At 48.5% G+C, this 20,120-nt stretch overlaps 1 pseudogene; it reads left to right on the top strand.

Moving 5' to 3' along the window:
• The first annotated feature begins 962 nt into the window (after window positions 1-962).
• On the top strand, window positions 963-7,449 carry LOC138750366 (uncharacterized; annotated as a pseudogene).
• The last annotated feature ends 12,671 nt before the right edge of the window (window positions 7,450-20,120 follow it).

The following is a 20,120-nucleotide window of genomic DNA, read 5'->3' as shown; positions in this document are numbered from 1 at the left end:
ATAGGCATGCAACACGAGGATGAGAAAAGACATGGAACAGTTGTCCTCTTGGTCAATAATTTTAGAATAAAGTTAATTTTGGGGTGAAAAAGAGAAAAGCCCGAACTCAGTCAACTTTGTTTCATGAGATACATTCTCCAATCCAGGAAAGCTCCTCTGTACCCGTTCAAATTGAACCCGAGGAAACTGTATTCATGGTGGAAACCTCTGCAAACACACAACCGGACCTATGCACAGAGAGACAAATGATACACGTGCAGTCCCTCCCAAAAAAGAAATAAATTCTGTTGAATCAATAGCAGAGTCTTGGAGTCTTTGTCTGAGCCGGTCATCCATCATTCTCCATCCTCACTGCTCGCAGGAAGAATCTGTTTCTGGGCCTGGTGCTACTGGCTCCGATATTCCTCGACCTCTTTCCTGATGAGAAGAGCTGCCAAATGCTGTGGGCAGGTGGAAGGGATCCTCGACGACATTGACAATGAACCCGGTTTATCCCATTGATATTTGGGGTGGGTGGGTTGGGGGGTGAGAGTCCCCATGATCCTATCTGCCACTCGTGGTCCTGCCGATAATTTAAAAAAAATATTTATATACTTAAATCCACAACAAATTCACACAATTAATAATAATGCTCATCTAATGTGTGGCATCTATAAAAGAAAGAATAAAGAAACCACCTCCCACCTTCATCCCCAATATCCTAACCTCTCCCCTTCTCGCCTCAACAGAAGTGTCTGTTACTTTAAAGTTTCATTGAATAAACGGAGGCCTTCATGTGAAAGGGAGAGTCAGGGTTTCATGTAAATATCCACACCCACCCTTGGTAAATATGGGCTCCATATTCTTCTGACATATCGAGTTGGAGTGGCCTGTTAACCGAGACACGAGTCACTACACTAGAGAGCCGACAAACACGCTGACAGCGCAGACCCCGTTGGGGCCAATGCCCTTCATCCCAGGGGATGACCCACATCTTGGGAATCAATGAGCAACGGGAGGATCGCCTTCCAACCGGAGGCTGGAGCTGCCTGTTCAAGCAACTTATCTTCCACTTCCACTTCTTGGGTGCATGTCATTCTTTCCAGACTTCGCGGGAGCGCGCCTGCTACCGTGGTGACCTCAGCAGGACCCAGCCCTTCAATTGGATGTGAAGATCACGGTCCAGGCGGCGCTTCAGATGGTTTGGTTGAAGCTGTCAACGTTCTGGATGTCGCAGCCACACGTGGGGTTCAAACAGGCCAAGGACCAGTTCCACCTCCAAGAGATCACCGCTGATGACATCCATTACTCCTCCATGATGTTCTTGCTCATCAGGACATGGCAGCAAGGCTCATCGACTTCCGACATCAGCCTCCCGAGCAAGGCAAATAGGATGCCCTCAAGGAGCTCTTTACCCGCACCTTCAGGCCACGCCTTTATCCTCCACCTCATTCTGTTCCTGCTCTCACTGTCGCATGGTCCAGACAGTCATCCCAACATGACTCCCTTCATGCTATTTCTTTTCAGCTCTCACCAAACGCCCTGGACCCACTTTTCAGGAACTCTTCCCTCTTCCTCCCTATGTCATTGGTATCTCCATGTACCACAACCTCTGGCCCACTTTAGGATGTCTTGGACACCAGCAGCAACACCCCAGATACTGGCACCAGGGAGGCACAACCTGGAAAAGGTCCAGGGTCCTAGTCCAACAGTCCTTTTCCTGAGAATCCAGGCAGCATTGAAATATCAATGGTTGCTCAAAGCAAAATCCTCATTGCGGTGCCCACCAACAAGTTGAGGCACAAAGGTTTGTGGGTCTTTTGGGTTACTGGTGCCAACATATTCCCCATCTCACCCTGCCCCTCCATCTACTGTACAATGTTGCCCAGAAAAAAAAACTCACCGCTTCATTGATGACCTGAACAACAAATGGCTTCTTTAATGGCAAAACACGCTGTTGAACACCACTGCCACTGACCACAAGTATCCCCAACCCCTCAAAACTGGAAGACACTTTGAATGACTTGTCTCTGCCATGAAGACAATGGCCAAGTGGAGCGTCAAGCAAAAGAGGCAAGGTCGCCGAGTCCCACACAGCTTCTTGTTCAATTCCCTCCTGGAAGCTGCCTCCCGCGACTCCCCATCTGAGTGTCAGATGCTCGCCTGCTCACCACAGAGAACCAGATGGCAGCAGAGACAGTCACACTCCAGCCACACCTCCCCAACATGTGATGGGTTAAATCTGCGGATGCCACTCACAGCGGACCGAAGAAGTGGTACATGGCAGACCGCACAGAGGCCGGGATCGAAGGGCTGAGCCACTTGCAAGAACAAATCACGTCCTGCCCGAAAGTGACAGCCTCCCACCTGAATGACCCCGAGAAGAGCTTGGCACCATGGCCTGGGGCAAACCGTTCAACACCCTCGATGCTGGACAGCAGAGAAAAAGCTTGGTTTACTGACGGCTCCGGCTGGTGGAGGTGCGAAAAACAGTGGTGTAAGGTGGGAGCGCTCCAGCCCACCACAGATAATGTACTGACACAAGAGGGTGAGGTGGAGGGGAGAGCCAACTGTCCAAGCTGGCAGCTGTGGCACTGATCCGAAAAGGGACAACCAGGCGGGCCCAGGAGCCTCTTTTCCGATCAGTGCCACAGGATTTCTGGACTGTGCCAAACAGCAGGTCAGTGTGGATGGGTCGGCGTCAGGAGATAGGGAGGCAGATCCATGGCTGCCTGCTCTGAGGACAACAGCATTGGCAGATCTTCTGAGAGGTGGAACAACAAAAGAATAGTCAGGGTCCACCACGTGGATGGACACACCTCCAGGAAAACCGCTGAAGCTGACGCAATGCCACTGTGGACTGAGCTGCTCAAATATGCTCTGCCACTATTTTCCCCAAGCAGAGAGACCCTGGAGCCTTGGCAGCATTGGTGCATCATAAATGTGGGCATATGGGGGCACTATGATGGACAGAGGATCTGGGGGTCTCATGATGTTGCAAGAACTGTGATGGCCAAATGCCCTATTTGTCAGCAATTAAAACCAAGGGCCACATTCGCTGGGGTTCGGGAGCTGGCCAAGTCTGATAAATTGACCATATCAGGCCTCTCCCCTGCCAAAATAAAAAGTGATATGTTCTCACGATGGTCAGCACATACTCGGATGTCCTGCCAGCGGGCCGACCAAGCACCATTTAAGCGTGCTCCATATGTGGAATACCCTATCGGATAACGTCCACCAGCAATGGGTGGTGATGCCAAGTATTTGGGGCCACCTGCATATCCCCTACCACCCACAGGCATCCAAGATCAATGAGTGAATGAATGACCTGTTCAAGGTATCGTACGTGACAAGTTGATTGTCAAGTTTTCTATCCACGAGTGGTTGCAAGTGTATCGATTAATCCGGCGAGTTTGTGTCTGTGTGTGTCTTTTACTCCTCATGCGACTTCACTACATGTGTCAATAAAAGACAACTGTGTTCAAATTCGCCACCCTTGGGAACCCTCGAATCAGTTTCACACACATAATAATTGGTGCAGTGAGCAGGGTCCTTCGAGTTCCGACTGAACACAGCTGCAGTGGAGATGCTTTGGAATCGGGGCAGGAAATCGAGTGCAGCAGGGAGAACAAGATCTGCGGGTGGACTGACGAGAGTGCAGGGTTGGGGAGCTTGGCAAGCATGCTGGCGGACCACGGCAAACTGGTAGACTGGTCCAAGCTCCTGGATCCACATCTTGAGAAAATAGGTCACCACGTGTTGTCCCACTTCAAGAAGTCGGGGTTCCCAAAATCTAAGGGGAATCAGAGGGTGCCTTTTGGCTGCCAGTGTTTCTCCTGAGAAACCAATGTGAGATCATAGAAAGGAAAGATTTGGAGAGGGCCCAGGAAAATAAGGAGATAAAGGTGTCCCAGCAGCGCTGCTGTGCACTGCAGAAGGCAGTACAGACTCCCCCAACCTGAGCCACTGATGTCGAGATGAGAGGGACAGAGGTAGCCAACAGGCATGCCAATCAAGGTCTGACTCCCCCCCCCACCACACCCGCAGTGAGTGAGTTTGTACTGGCCATGGAGCGATTAGCTGAGGCCATTTGCCAGGATTCAGGCATTAAAGGTTTCAGAACAGGCCAGGAAGAGCATGAAATCAATTTATTTGCAGAAGTTGTTCTGATATATCTGACAGACCCGACACACTCATTGCCCAAGTTGTGCTCCACGCTGGAGGACTATGGGGAGATCTCTGGGTATAAGTTCTTCTGGGATATGTGCAAAATCATGTCACTTAGGAAGGGGGATTAGAGCCAATGTGAAGAAAATAGTCAACAAATGTGGCGGCAAAATGGGATCAAATATCTAGGAGTTAGAATAGATAACAACGAGTAATTTAGACCAGCTGAATTATTCTCCCCTTGCTTGGGGAAATTGAGAAGGATTTAAATGGTTGGATGTCCCTGCCCATTACACTAGTGGTGTCACAGAGAGGGGAGGTGTCACAGAGGGGGGAGATGATGACACAGAGGGGGTGATGATGTCACTGCATGGGGCAGCCATAGCTGAGTTGTGCCATGGCACAGCAACACAAGAAAGATGCCTCTCCTGGAAGGGGATTCTGGCCCACGTGTCGGAGTAGGACGCTGTCTCATCCCAGGGACCCTCTGATCAACAGGGTTGTGTTTGGAAGCACCCTGCGCCCATGGGTGAGATAAAGAGCCTGTTACAGGCTCCCCTACTGGGACAGAACCTCCTCTGGTACCATCCTTCACTCAGTGTGGGCGGAGAGAATGGAGGCTGCATTTAATCCCCTCTCCCCATCCTGAGTGCAGGGCACTTTATGAGGCAGCTGGAGGGGACTGGGGAGGGGAGAACAATGGCATGTGAGGGGATACAGGGATGGGGCCTGTAGGAGTGGAGGGGAGAACAAAGGAACGGGGTAGCACCACAGGCTAATGTCAAGGGAGATTGGATCAGAGGTAGGGGACATAGGGTTGAGCTGGGGGGGATGGGGTGCGAGGGGACGGAAGGCACTGGGGAAACCATGGGGGTGGTGTTGGGTGGGGGATGAGATTGTGGTAGAGGAATCGGGGAAGGGGAGATTGTGAGGTGTCTGAGGGAGAAGAGAAGTTGCGAGGGGGATGGAAGGTAGACCTTTCAACAGATATGGGACAGAGCTCCCCCTCCACCTGGAATGGGATCTGTCCACTGAGAGACAGGACCACTCCTCCACCCGTCCACCCCCCCCCCCCGGGTTACAAGATCCCTTCCACCCCCACACTCCCCCAACCGGGATAGGATTCTTTCCCCCAGTGGACCTGGATCAAGGTGCTAGAAAGTGTTTCTGCTGTGGCGGACCCAGCAGAGTTGAACGGTGAAGCATGGGGCTCTCTCCGCACCACCTGCTCCCTCAGGCGACGAGGTCTCGCTTGCATCATGGAAGATCACGGTGTTGTTGAGCTTCTGGGAATGTGGAGGGCTTCTGCTAAACCCGTGGTAGGGTTCAGAGTGGTTCATCTCCCAGGGACGCGCTGAAGGTCAAGGATGTCCCGATCCTCTCATGGAGGGAGGGTTGTAGATAAAGTGAACGGCTGCGGAACTGGCCTCAGTCTGAGGAGAGTGATCAAAGAGGGACCTGGGGTGGCAATATTTCTACTGAGAGGCTGGAACGAACCACCAGAGGATCAATTCTGACATTTAGGTGACCCTTGGAAGGGAGTTAGAGGGAGGGGTAGAGACTAACTTGGACAGCAAGGCTGGGTTGGGATAAATGACCTGTTGTGTACTCTCTGGGTGTGTAAATGCTGCTGCTTCTGCCCCAGAGGACATGGCAATAAGGTCACAACAGAGGTGGCCACACCGGGTCATGGACCCAACGTCCCCAAGGTGGTGTCCTGCACAGATGATAAAATCATCGACAATGGATCATTCGGTGTGGTGGACCAGGCAAGGCTGGTGGACTCCGGAGAGCTGATTGCCATCAAGAAGATCTTGCAGGACAAGAGATTCAAGGTGAGGGGGAGGAGCAGTTGTGTGGAAATGGAACACCCTGATATTTAACTTTAGGCCTACAGCACGTTCACAGGCCCTTGCGACACATGAGCCCGTTTCACACAATTACACCCAATTGACAAACACCCAAACACATTTTTGAAGGGTGGGTGGAAAGAGGAGCATCTGACAGAGACCAAAGCAGCCATGGGGTTTGGAAACAGAGAAAGTCTCACAATCCCACAACAGCACCCCCCGTTCCCACACACAACCCCCCACCCCACACACACACACACACACACACACACACACACACACACACACACACACACACACACACACACACACACACACACACACACACACACACACACACACACACACACACACACCTGGCAAATATCAGAGATTTTCTGCAAATTAATTGTTTAGTAGAAGCTGGGAAAACAATCATAAAAACTGAAATGATACTTCATTGAACCCCCTGACGAGTCCCCACTCCAGCGACACGAAAAGTCCCCCCCACTGACTCTCGAAAAGTCCCCCACTTCGGCCTCCCTTGGAGTTCCCCACCTCTGACCTCTTGACGAATCTCCTCCCCGCCTCCCCCCTCAACTTGGACAAGTCGCCCCTCAGGGCCCCGACCCATCGCCCAGCCTTGCTGATGTTCCTCTCTCGCCATAGAACCGCAAACTGCAGATCGTGTGAAAGTTGGATCACACCATCATCGTCCCTCTTCTCAACTTCTACTCCTCTGTAGTCAAGGTAAGATCCTCATTTGCTGCTACCTTCCCCATTCCTTCAATCGATCTGTCTCGCTGCAGCCTCTCTGTTCCCTCCATCCTGCCCCTCTGACCAGTGCCGAATCCTTGACGCTGGCTGCCCTGCTCCTCACATATTACCTCATGACCTCTTGCCATTTCAACTCCAGACAGCAGCAGCCAAGACCACAAGACAAGGTCGCCAAATTCGGCCACTCAGCCCCTCCAGTCTGTTTCCCCAATTCATTTTACGAATGTATTTTCCCCCATAACTCACTTCCCCAGAACCTTTTGGTGCCCTTCCAAATCAACGCCTGCTCTGAATCGTCCCAACAACTCAGCCTCCACATATTCGACCCCAGCCAACACCCGGCTGCAAACATTTCTCATCTCGAAACGTCACTGGTTTTTCTCTCCCGGTGAATCCTTGGCTCAAGAGGGAGGGCGGTCAGAGCTGCACATTTTGTGCAGTCTCACCAGACGCCGAATGATGGGGCAGCGGACGGGTCCACTACGCCCTGTTGACGCTCTGCTCGCTGAGCCCTTGGATTCATGCCATGTTGTGTTGAGCAGTGGGGGCATCAGGCCTACAGAGAGCAGGAGGGACTGGCACTCCAGTTGGGAGAGGCACTGGGTGTTGGAGGGTAAACCCAGCTGACATGTTTGTATTGTGTCCAAGAGAAAGAGGAGGTTTATTTGAATCTGGGTCTGGACTATGTTCCTGAGACGGTTCACTGCATGGCCCAGCACTTCAACAAGGCTAAGCAGCCCATTCCCATGATCTACATCAAGGTGGTTGTGGGTCTGGGTGGTCAGGTTGTCCACTGGGGCAAGCTTGGATGGTGGGGTTGGAGGATATAAAGGAGTTTACTGGCTGAGTCTCGCTGGGGACTGGATATCGATGAAGGGTGCATGAGGGTCTCAATGGGTATTGGTGAGGAGAGAAAGGGTAGTGAGGGGAGAAGGGTGGCGAGGATGATGAGGATGGATGTTGATTGGCAGGGAGGGGCCCTTCACCCACATCCCCTTACCCTCAGGATCCAGACCCGGCCAGTGTGGAGGCAGAGTGGGTCATGTTATATCGTTGTGTTGCCAGATGTTCATGTACCAGCTGTAGCAGAGCATGGCCTACTTCCATCCTCAGAGGGTTTTCAATTGAGACATCAAGCCCCAGAAGATGCTGGTAGATCCCGAGATGGCCTTCTTATTGCTCCTTAATTTCGGCAGGTAGATCCACCCGTGTCTGCCCGTTCACCACCTCAACACGGTCCTGATCCCTCTCCCCAACACGGCCTTGTCCCCTCCCCACCAGCTCTCACCCCTCCCCCACCAGCTCTCTCTCCTCCTCCCTCTCCCAACTTGCCCCTTCCACAGCTTAATAACTTATTCTAAATAAGATTGTGGGGGGCTTAGATGGAATGAACAGCCAGAAAACTTTCCTAAAGTGCCAGGTACAAATCTCAGAGAGCATCCGCTTCAGGTGAGGGGAGATTTTTTTTATGCAGAGAGTTGTGAGAGCTTTGAATGCGTCACCGGAGAAAGTGGTAGTGGTTGGTAGAATAGGTACATATAAAAGTCTCTGAGATGAGCATGTGGATGTAAGGGAACAGAATTTTTAAATGATAGAGGAATTTGGGGATATGGCGAGAAGGCAGGGTAGGTCGTGTTAGGTCATAAATTAGATCAGCCATGATCGTATTGAATGGCAGAGCAGGCTCGATAGGCCATTTTTGTCCTACTCCTGTTCCCACTTCCTATGTTCCTATGGGTGTGGTACAGGTAAAGGTTGTGGAGAACATTTACAAAGGTCAGTACAGCCTTTATGGGCCAAAGGGCCTGTACTGGGCAGCAATGCTTGATGTTCTAATGGATGCGGAAGCTCTGGGAAGGGGTAAGGGAGGGACTGGCCAGTAAGTCTGCAGATGTTGGGGCTGAGGGCAATGCCCAAACATGCTGGGCAAACTCATGGATAGTTTTGTGAGGAGCAGGTCCTGCTTCATGAGTCAAATTGAGTTTTTCGAGGAGATGTCAAAGGAAATAGATGAAGGTCAAGGTCTGTATGTGCTGCACGAGGATTTTAGTAAGGTGCTTGACAAGGTCCCCACGGTGGCCTCATTCAGAATGTCTGGAGGCATGGGATCCATGGAGCCTTGGCTGTGTGGATTCAGAATTGGCTTGTCTGCAGAAAACAGAGGGTAGTAGTAGATGGAACAATGACTAGTGGCGCTCCAAAGGGATCTGCTCTGGGACCCCTGCTCTTTGTGATTTTTATGAATGATGATGGGAGTGGGAGGGTGGGTACGTCAGGGGATGACACAGAGGTAGAGATGTTGGAGACAGTGTAGAAGGTTGTCATAGGTCATCCAGTTTGCAGAGAAGTGACAGATGGAGTTCAATCCTGTCAATCAGATGTACTTAAATAAGCAACTGGTCCAGGTTTATTTCCAGAGTCATTTTCAAGGGCACGAATAACAGTTATTCCAAAGAAGGTTTGAGACCCATTAAAAGTAGTTTCATATATACCAATATCTTTATTGAATGCGGATTACAAGAATGTGTGGGCAGAGCACTTGGTTAATGGCATGATTATGAACAGTGTGCAGGACAGAGAAATATTTAGATCCTGCTCCATAAATCACTCAAGGTTGCTGTGCAAATTGAGAGGGAGTTTAAGATGGTGTATTGTGTGCTGGCCTTCAGGAGTCAGGGGATTGAGTTCAAACACCGAGAGGTAACGTTGCAGATGTATAAAATTCTAGTCAGACCACACTTGGAATATTGTGTGCATTCCTGGGGCGAGAAAAGCAGAGGACGTCTAAATAAGGTGAGCTGAGGGAAATTTAGGCAAGACGTGAGGGGTACATTTTATTCACACAGAATGTTGTGGGTGGCTGGAGTGCATTGCCGGGGTAGTAGCGGAGGCTGGTCCAAAAAAGGCATGAAAAGGATTTTAATATGGACAAGAATTAAAGAAAAATGGAGGGTACTGGTGTGAGGGAGGGGAGGGTAACATTGTTGTGGGGTAGGTTCAGATGGATCAGCTGAACGGTCTCGACTGATCCATCCATGATTGTCTAGCATCTTGCTGCCATATCGTGGAGAACCAGGGTGTTGCCTGATGGAGACACTTTGCTCTGAGCCCTGCAGAGAGAGATCGTGGTTTTTGCCAAAACACACTTCCTAACGTAGAGCAGAGGAAGGGGAAAGGCTCCAGTGTTCAGGGGTAGGGGGGATAATGGGGGAAGCGTTGGGACCCTCAAAAGTCATTGTGATCAGGCCTCAGAGACAGTATCTCTATCACTCGTATTTCTCTTCCCAGGAGAAGGAGCGATCTCAGAGACAAGACATGAGTCCAGAAGGACCTCGCATCCCAGCTGAACAGAGGACGGAGAATATCATGATGGCCTGAATCCCTCCCCTTCTTCTCCCTCTGGCCCTGCAAACCCCATTCCCTGCCTTTTCCATGTCCCTTCACCCACTTCCCCTCTTCTCCTCTACCCCTCCTCCATCCCAACCCCCTCCCGCTCACCTTCCCCTTCCCCTGCCCTCACACCTATGCCCTAACCCCAGCCCTCCTCCCTTCACCTCCCCCTTCCCCTCTCCCCTTCCCTTCCCCTTACCCCTTCCCCTTCCCCTCCCCCTTCCCATCCCCTAACCCTCCCCCTTCCCCTCCCCTTCTCCTCCTCCCCTTCCCCTCCCCCTTCCCTTTCCCCTTCCTACCCCTAACCTAGGGGAAGGAGGGGGAGGGGAAGGGGGTAGGAAAAAAGGGGTAGTGGAAGGGGGTAAGGGTAGGGGTTGTGGTAAGGGGTAGGGTAGGGGGTAGTGGTAGGGGGTGTGGGGATGGGGAAGGGGTAGGAGGTAGGGTTAGGGGAAGTGGGTAGGTTGTAAGGGATAGGGTAGGGGGTAGTTGTAGGGGATGTGGGTATGGGGAAGGGGTAGGAGGTAGGGTTAGGGGAAGGGGGTAGTTGTAGGGGGTGCGGGTATGGGGAAGTGGTAGGAGGTAGGGTTAGGGGAAGGGGGTAGGTTGTAAGGGATAGGGGTAGGGTTTAGTTTAGGGTTGGGGAAGTTGGGTAGAGTTAGGGGTAGGGTTACGAGCAGTGTAGAGGTAGCATTAGGGTTAGTGTTAGGAGACATGGGGTAGGGCTTTATCTTGGTTTATGGTTAGGTGTATATTTCGGGGAAGTGGGCTTGTGTTAGGTATAGGGGAAGGGGGTAGGAGCAGGGGGGTAGAGGAGGAGTGAGGTTTGGGGTTAGGGGATGGTGGGTAGCATTAGGGTTGGTGTTAAGTGGCGGCATAGGCGTAGGGATAAAGTTAGGGTTAGTGGACGGGGTGGGGGTAGAGTTAGGGGACGTGGAGTGGTGGTAGGGGGTATCGGTAGTGTTAAGGTTAGGTTTAGGATTTTGTTAGAGGTTAGGGTTAGGAGTAGGAGGAAGGGAAGAGGGAGGGGAATGGGGAGGCGAGCGGGGGACGGGAACTGGGGAAGGGAAGGGGGAGGGGATGTGGGAGGGGAACGGGCAGTGGTAAGGGGAGGGGAACGGGGTAGAGGAAAGGGGAGATGAACGGTGGACGGCATCCCTAGCCCCTCCCCTCCCCTTCCCTTCCCCCGCATTTCCCCTGCCTCTCCTCTCCTCCTTCCAGAAGAAGCTGGGCCTCTTTCCGTCCAGAACCTCCCTGTGGTTTCAGAGCCTCCGTTTCAGGAAGTGCCTTCGACGCTTGCTGCTGGACAGACATCTTGTCTCTTGATTCCTTCTGTACCGTTGATATTAAATTTAAAAATGATTGCATTTTTTAACGCTTGAACTCAAAAGGCTGGTCCAGATAGACAAAACAGAAACAGTCCCTTCAGCCCCTCTCCCCTGCTAGCTGAGCTGTTGTAATCAGTCGATATTCCTCTCACCCTTTTCATTCTTAGCTGCCATCCAGCTCATGTTGCCTTGTCAATCGCACGGCCTGTGGGAAGAAGCTATTTCCCTCCCTGGCTGCTCTGCTTTTATTCCTCCATATCTCCTTCCTGATGGCAGGGGGACAAAGATGCTCTGTGCTGGATATCTATGAGTCTATTTACAGAGCCCATCCCTGCAAACAATGAGGGGACCGTTGCCTTGAGGTGGCACCCATGTTGCCTCTCCCTCAGCACTCTCAGAACACTACTGCACCCTCCTTCCCCTCCTTTCCCAGGTCTCAGTAACCCGCTGACAATTCCAGTCAGCTGCCATGTCTATACCCTGCCCACCTAAACCGATGGATCGACCAGCACCTTCTCCCCTCAAGAGTTCGAGGAATCCACTCTCTCGCAATGTCCTGCTATCGAATGCCCTGCATCCTCCTTCCCACTTGGTTCCTCCTGTTATCAGGCGCCTGGATGGACCCCACCCTTTTGAAACTACCCGTGTTCTCACTGATCTCTCTGCGCCTCTGCCCTCCATCTCGGGGTCTTGGATTTCTTGTGGGGGTGGTGGTGAACAAAGCACCAACTTAAGGAGATGGGGAGCAGTACAAAGACCCCCAGGTCCAGGAGACAGGGAGAACCACAGAGATGCCCATCTCTGTCATTCGGGTAAAACCTGATTATAAGGTGCAATGTGCAAGGGACTTTCGGTCCTGCTGCACGTGGGCCAGGTTTGGCCCATCCCCACACCACCACCCTGTCAATTCCCAAAACAAATTTCCTATTCATGTGGGGGTCCAAAATGGATAGAGTCTGGAGAAGGACCGTGTACATCGTCAATCAATGGGGACAAGGGTGTAACCAGCATGGCCATAATTGTGTGTGGCTGTGCTTGGAACCAAAGTGCAAGGGCACCAAATGCTGCTATGTGCTGAGGTTCTACCTGGCTCAGGTGTGCGAAAGATTGGCCTGGCCCTGGTGCTGCACAATGTTCCAGTCAGCAGGACTTTGCCCCTTTACCTTCCTGGGAACGGTTTCATAGACAAACACATTTGACCACAAAGCCATCAGGCAGTGGTCAGCAGAGAATGTCTGACACAGAGACTCTAGGACTAGATGGGATACTGCGGGGTGGTCCACGGAGCAGTGCATACAGAGAGAGACATCCAGAACTGCTGGAAAACCAGAAACTCGGTGAAAGATGCCCTTCAGTTTGCCTGAAACCCAGATGGGAGTAGCAAACACTAGAAGACATCTGTCTAAAGCAAAGGGAGGAAGATTTAGGGGAGATATCAGGGGTATTTTCTTTTACCCAGAGTTGTGGGTGTCAAGAATGCCTTGCCAGGAGTAGTGATGAAGGCCAAAACATTAGGGGAATTTTAGGGGTTCTTAGTTACATTGAGGGGCTGAGACCAAGGAGGATATTCTCCAACAGCAGAGGGTGGCAGTAACCACAAGATGTCAAAGTGGTGGCAATGAAGCTAAACAGAGACCGTCTAATGTGTCTGTGTGCCTGGCTGCGGGAATTTGGACTTACTTTATAAACCTTGCTAAGTACCAGTTCAGGTTGGAAACGTTCGACTTCCTTGGGGGTCAAATGAACAGGCACAGAACTAAACCCTGCTTGAAAAGGTAGAGGTTGTTAAGTGCTTCCCCAAACCCCACATAATGAAGTGGCTGCAAGAATTCACTGGTACGATTAATTTTTATCACCGATAGTAGTGGCCCACATTATTTTTAAAAAAATTTTATTTAAGATTTTATAACATGAATATCATATAGAATTACATTAAAAAAATTAAGAACAAAATAATAAAATTACAATACAGTATCAGTAATCTAAATAAAGTATACCCTCCCCAATAATTATTACACATTAATAACCCAACTCAAATTACACCAACCCCCCCTTCCCCCCCAAAATAAAGAGTGAAGAATTAATAAAGTTAATAATATATGTGAGAAAAAGAAAAACCCACTTACAAAAAAAAACAAAAACATAACCGATTAAAATACTAACAAAAAGAAAAGTAATTAATACTAAGATATCAGACTTAAAAAACATATTTAAATCAAACTTAAATGCATATATTTAACAAACAGAGTTAAGATTAAACATATATTTAACTCAAACTTAATATAAAAAATTTGTAAAGTTAGTAACATTATCTATCAAAAATTCTTAAACAATAATCAATTCTTTAAAAAAAATTGTAGCATGAGAAAAAAAAAGATGAAAAAAAAAACTTTCTCTATACAGATAAACCTTCACCAAATATCAACTAACTTCACATCTATCATCATATTGGTCACATAAACCACCATCTTAAAACAAAATTCAAACCTCATTAAACATTGTACAATTCAATTTTAGTACTCTTCCACCATTTTTCCCATTTACTCTTGAATAATTATCCAATAAAAGCTCCAATGCCACATTTAAATATCCCCAATCATTATGTTAAAATTCAGATATCCAAATAATAAAAACACATCTACAACAAAATCTATATCTTCAACAAATGGAGCATAAACCACAAACAAAATTCAAGCCTCATTAAGAATTGTACAATTCAATTTATAACTTTCACCATTATTCCCTTCGTTCTATAACTAAAATAGCAAAATAATATACACCAGAATTACCACTCCTTTCACCTTAAAGTTAAAGAAAAAATATATCAAAAAACTTATCCATCCCATTCACATTTAAATTTCAAATATTCCTTATCTACTGAATAAACTTTACAAAAAAAAACCACATCAATTTTTAGTTTTTTAAACAATCAAATACTTTCTTATGCATTTTTTCATAAACACAAAAAAAAACCCTTCACTCTTTAATCTACTAATACAAAAAAAGGAAAAAAAAAACAGGTAGGAGGTTAAAAATACCCCCTCCCGTCTAAACCGCGCAATGCGGTAACTCCCAAAATAAAATGGGTGTGAGATAACTCACACGTAGCAGATGACTTTCAGGAAATAGTGCCTATCCAGTTCTCTCCCCCAACTCTCACTTCATCTTAAACTAACATCCTCATTACTTAATATTCCTTTTTTAAAAAAAAATTAGAAAAAAAAGAACAACTCTTCTTTTAATCAGCTCCAACTACCGAGTCACCATTACAACCATTCCTTCTTGGATCACGGCTCTTTCCTTCCATCTCTTGTCTCCTTAGAGATTGCGGCGGACTACGTCTCTGTTTAAACCGAGTAATTGGCAGCTCTTGAGCAAATGCTATAGCTTCCTTTGGAGAATCAAAGAACGTTGGTTGGCAACCATCTTGAAAAACCTTCAAAACAGCTGGATATCTAAAGGTTGCCTTGTAACCTTTCTTCCACAACAACTCTTTAGCAGGGTTGAATTCCCGTCGTTGGAACATAACTTCTTGACTCAAATCCGCATAGAAGAAAACTCGATTATTTTGAATCATCAAGGGTGATTTTCTCTGTTGTGCATTTCTAATAGCCACTCGTAAAATTATTTCTCTGTCGTAATTATTCAAGCAATGAACCAAAACAGGTCTTGGACTTTGACCTGAAATAGGTCTTCTACGCAAGGCTCTGTGAGCACGTTCCAGTATTATACCTTCCAGGAAATGTTCTTGACCCAGCACCTGCGGAATCCATTCAGTAAAAAATTTTCTTGGGTCTGGTCCCTCCATTCCTTCCAGCAAACCAATAATCTTTATATTGTTCCGTCTGGATTGGTTTTCCAAATAATCAATCTTTCTCACCAAATTTTTATTTTGAGTTTGTAAGTCTTCAACCATTTTGGTCATATCAAGAACTTAATCCCGTATTTCATCTATATCTTCTTCACACGAATTAAATTTATCTCTCACTTCAAGCTGAAAAGCTCCAAACTCAGCCATCTGTTGAGAATGTATTTTCACCAAAGTATTAAACCTAGTACCAAGTTCAGTCATAATCTTAGATAATCCCTGCATTGTATAAGATAATTTAGATTCAAGATTCACAAGAATCTTTTCAATTGGAAGAGATTCTGGCTCAACAGATTCCTGCTTCTTCTGAATAACCAAAGGGTCTTCTGTTGCTTCCTTCATTCTGGTTGCCTTCCTTGTAGTATAGCTGCGTGTGGAAACCCCAGCCACAGCCTGTCCAGCAGTGACTGGAGGACGCTGGCCGGGGTTTTGCCCAGTCCATAATGTGTTAATTTCTCCCAATACATCAAGTTGTATAGATTCTTTTATCTCAAAAGGTGCAGTTTGCAGTGCCACCGCTACAATTGACAAATGCCTTTCCCCAGCCGGTACTTCAACTGATGTTACTACAAGTGGTTCATTCATAACATTGCCGTCAGATGCTACTGCACATGTGCGAACCTGAGTAACTCTTTGTTCTAAAGGCTGTTTGGCGCCCACTTTAGAGGGCTCTACCGATGTAACATTGATCTCTACATCCGAAAGCTGTACCTTTCTCCTGGGATCCATTTCAGGCTGAGCCCCGGTGTCTTTCCTGTAGGTAGGCTCCAAAACTTGAACTTTTGGAAAATGTAGTTTTTTGATAATCTGTTGTCGTTTTTTTTGCTCTTTTCCACCAATTGTACCATCATAAGTTAAATTAAGAGCACTGAAATTATCTAAACTTTTAAAGAATTTTAACGGGCATTTCTAGACAAAACAATAAGATAGAGTCAGGAGAAGACTGGAAGGCACGACTGATCCTTACGCCATCTTGCCACGCCCCCCGTGGCCCACATCATGCAGAGAAAGGTAAAAACATTACCTGGGACAATGAGGATTTGGAGGCGTTCCAGAAGGCCAAGGACGCACTGGCCAACACAACCCTTGAGGTACACGCCAGGCCAGAGACACCCACCACTCTCACAGTAGATGCTTCCAGCACAGCAGTAGGGGGTGCACTGGAGCAATTCATCGAAGGGGAATGGCAGCCCCTGTCCTTCTTTAGCAGACACCTCTGGCCACTAAACTCAAATACAGCATCTTTGACTGAGAGCAATTGGTGCTGTACCTGACAGTCAGGCAAATAAGGTATTTTTGGAAGGTAGACAATTCAGTGTCTTCATGGACCAGAAGCCATTAACTTTTGCCTTCCATAAAGTGTTGGACCTGTGGTCGGCCAAGCAGCAGCGACTCCTCTCCTATGAGTCTGAGTTCACTACAGACATTCAACACATCATGGGTGACGCACTGCCCCATCCCCGCAATCAAGTCTATCCAGGCCCTGTCCCAGTGAATAGACTACTTAGCCCTCGGCAGGGGACATCAGGACGACCCTGAGATCCTTTGCAAGCAAGACAGCAGTGTCCAGGCTCAGGCTGGAGGATGTTAACATCGATCCTGGTAAGTAGACGCTCCTCTGCGACATTCCAATGGCAAACCCCACCTCATCGTGCCGACAGCATGGAGATGGCAGTTTTATGATGAGGTGCACAACCTGACGCACCCGGCCATCAGTACTGTCAAAATGGTGGTCAATAGGTTGGTCTTGCTGAGCCTCCAGAAACAGGTTGTCAGTGGGCCAAGGCCTGCACACTCTGCCAGATGACCAAAATGCAGACATACATGAAGGCACCATGCCAGACATTCGAGCCAGCACCACATAGGTTCAGCCACATCTACAATGACATTGTAGGGTCACTATCGGCCTCCCGCGGGACGAGTTACCTTCTCACCATGATTGCCTGCTCCCTGAGGTTCCCCGAGGTGGTCCAGCTGGCTGACACAACCACTTGTGTCCTCCATTAAATTGGAAGCGGTAATAAATATAAAGGAAAGTTTGATAATAAATGGTCTCCCTTGCAGTTGGGGTACAATGTATTTCTTGAGATCAGTGGAATCCTGGAGTAAAGACAAAGTGATCCTGTGTTTCCCAAGGATTTGATTGAGTTGTTGGGGTAGTTGTAAGTGGAAGGGCCGAAAGGACTCCTGCTCCTTCCACTGCCTTTGTTTTCTGTCTTGCGATGCTGATTGGGTTCACCTGTGTGTTCGCTCGCTCGCTGATTGGTCGCTTCAGTTGCGCGAGGCAATGGGTTGATTCAGTGAGGCCGCTATTGGATTGGATGCTGAAGTCGGGTTGGATTGATGGGCGGTTTCGCGGGCTGATTGGCTCTTGCTGTGAAGAGGCGGGACGTTGGCGGCGGCGTCGTCTGATCGGGGTCTGTCGCGTCGCCGCGGGCCTAAAGGGAAGAAGTTGGCGGCGGCGCCTGGACCTTCCTCAGCCACACGGTCCAGGGAAAGCGGGCGACCCGCAGCCCGCCGGGCCCCACCCGGGAGTGGCCGGTACCGGCGGGGTGTTTGGGTGGAGCCGAGGCGTCGGTGCAGGGGGCGGGGAGGGGAGGGGGATGAGGGAGAGGGAGGAGGGCAGGGGGAGAAGGGCAGGGGGAGAAGGGCAGGGGGAGAAGGGCAGGGGGAGAAGGGCAGGGGGAGAAGGGGAGGGGGAGAAGGGGAGGGGGAGAAGGGGAGGGGGAGAAGGGGAGGGGGAGAAGGGGAGAAGGGGAGGGGGAGAAGGGGAGGGGGAGAAGGGGAAGGGGAGAAGGGCCGGGGGAGAAGGGCAGGGGGAGGGAACCGCCTGTTTGCCCCAGGTACCCAAGTCCCCTCTCTGTGTGTGTTTGCTTCCTCCTGCCCTCCACCCCCACAATTTAATGGTCCCATTTCTGACCTTCTCTTCCTCATCTTTCTTTGATGAAGGGACAAACCCACAATGTGTTTGATGTCTCTTTCTCTTTGCTCTATGTTTGTTTGACCTGATGACTCTCTCTTACCCTGTGGCTTTACCCCCTCATCTTTCGCTGGTTGAACCCAATGGAGCTGGAAGAGCTCAATTTGTGAAGGGTTGTATCTGGATTTGAATCATTTGACACCCTGTAGATTTCTTTAAATTGTGGCTCAAAAGCAACAGAAGGATTTGGAAACCTTGTCATCGGTCCTCTTTCAAACTTGTCTGAATTTCTTGGATGAAGAAACATTGCTCTGAAACTTACTCTGCAAGAGTTTATTTTCCTCTCTTGCAGGGAGGTTTCAGAATCTGTTCCACATTATAAATCTGTTGTCTTTTCAAGAGTGGAGTGGCTATTTTCTTCCACCAAGATTTCATCAACTCAGTCAAGGGCTGAACTAAGTCTCCATTTAAAAATGATTATGTTGCAAATGCAAGATGACTTTGGCTTTATTCATCAAAAGTGGCCATTTCCACGGTCTCAACGAGGCTGCTCTCTTGATCTCAAAGAGACGGTTAGAAATGGTCTTCCTCCTTCAAAATCCACTTGTTACTCCTGGTGAAAGGAGAAGACGATGTAACTGTACCTTCTCTGACGACTGTATCTTCAATCCTCTCTTCCCCACAGCATGGACAACATCTTCTGCCTCTCATTTGTAATGTTTCTCCAGAATGGCTCATCCCATGACACGTGCCGTCATTTCTGCCTTTGAAGTCCATTCAACGTCTTCAAAAGTATGAATCATGAGCCAATGGACTCCAGCCTTGAATCAAGAACTCGCTTATTCGAACAGCTGCCATCTCTCAGCACTCTATTGACTTAGTTTCAATTTTAAGAACACAGATAATCAACAGATGGTCTCTCGATTTGATCAGCAGTCTTTCCTGACGACACAAATTCTTCCGTTTTTAGTAAAGCAAACACTCCAGTATCTCAAGGACCATCATGAAGGTTTTCCTCTTTCGGTTTCAGATGCAGAATGAGCAGACGTTTCATCTCCGTACATGGCTTGCCTTCTGGCATCTCAAAGGATTTTGTGTGTGACCCTGAATCCAACCCACAAAATAACTTGATAATATATATCAACTATTGTAACTTTAAAGATTAATATTCGCACAAATCGGTCCATGATAATTCACCAAGACAATGGCATCTTCAAACAATAATTTTCATTGGTAAAGATTAATAACAACACTTTTTACTTCACTCTAACTCCACTCTGCACAAATATATATATGTGTGTGTGTGTGTGTGTGTGTGTGTGTATCAAAACCAAAACCATTCCAGTTCAGGCAATGTCCATCTCTTTTTCTTCCTACAGCTCCTTGGTTTTGGTGGCATTGAGTGCGAGGTTGTTATTGGTCCGCGACTGAACCCCGCTTTCAAACTCCCTCCTGAATGCTGACTCGTTGCCATTCCTCATGCAGCTCATGACTGTGCTGTCGTCAGTGAATTTGTAGATGGTGTCGTCATACCAAGCCATGCAGCTGTAGATGTAAAGCGAGTAGAGCAGGGGTGAAATATGCAACCCTCTGGTTTTTGGGAGCTGATGGAGATTTTGGAAGAGTTGTTCTGGCCAATCGACACTAATTGGGGTCTGGAGGTGAAGAAATTCTGGATCCAATTGCACAGTATGTTATGGAGTCCCAGGACTTTGGAGTTTGCTCATCAGCTTTGATGGGAGGATGGTATGGAATGCCAGACTCTAGTCAATAAAGAGCATTCTGATGGATGCAACTTTGTCGTCTGGGTATTTCAGGGTTTTGGCAGAGCCAGTGAAGATGGCATCTGCCATAGGTCTGGTACT

The sequence above is a fragment of the Narcine bancroftii genome, unplaced genomic scaffold, assembly GCF_036971445.1.
Source record: "Narcine bancroftii isolate sNarBan1 unplaced genomic scaffold, sNarBan1.hap1 Scaffold_125, whole genome shotgun sequence".
Classification (NCBI taxonomy): domain Eukaryota; kingdom Metazoa; phylum Chordata; class Chondrichthyes; order Torpediniformes; family Narcinidae; genus Narcine; species Narcine bancroftii.
This window is presented reverse-complemented; position numbering and strand designations above follow the sequence as displayed.